General features: G+C 53.4%; 1 protein-coding gene across 2 annotated transcripts in view; it reads left to right on the top strand.

Annotated features, from left to right (window-relative positions):
• Positions 1-365, top strand: part of PLCD1 (phospholipase C delta 1) — a 26,800-nt gene that overhangs the window by 13,701 nt on the left and 12,734 nt on the right. The window lies entirely within an intron of this gene.

Raw genomic sequence — 365 nt, 5'->3', positions numbered from 1 at the left:
TTGTGGGTGTCTTGTGGGGAGAACAGGCTCAAAGGCCATTATAGTCAGGAGGGTGTGTGGCCCCTGTCTGTCATAGGCCCCATGCTCCAGAAGGGTCTCATTTCTCCCCATATCTAAAAGCCCTGCCCCAGTCCCCTGTCAAGGGCCCTGCTCCCCCATCACACAGACAGTGGGTCTAGTGGGCAGTGCCCTTTCTACTCTTAAGTGTCTGTCTCTGTCTCTGTCCATATCTCTCTGTGCATCTCCATTCTGCCTACTATAACTGTCTCCTGCTCTATGTCTGCTTCAGTCTCTGTCTTCCTCCCCACCTTGTCCCCCCTTGTTCTGCCTCTTTCCTTTCTCTCTGGACTCAAAGCCTGAGCTCT

Source organism: Otolemur garnettii, unplaced genomic scaffold (genome assembly GCF_000181295.1).
Source record: "Otolemur garnettii isolate 467f Iridium unplaced genomic scaffold, OtoGar3 scaffold00002, whole genome shotgun sequence".
Classification (NCBI taxonomy): Eukaryota; Metazoa; Chordata; class Mammalia; order Primates; family Galagidae; genus Otolemur; species Otolemur garnettii.
Note: the sequence above shows the minus strand (reverse complement) of the source record. Positions and strands in the feature narration are given on the sequence as shown.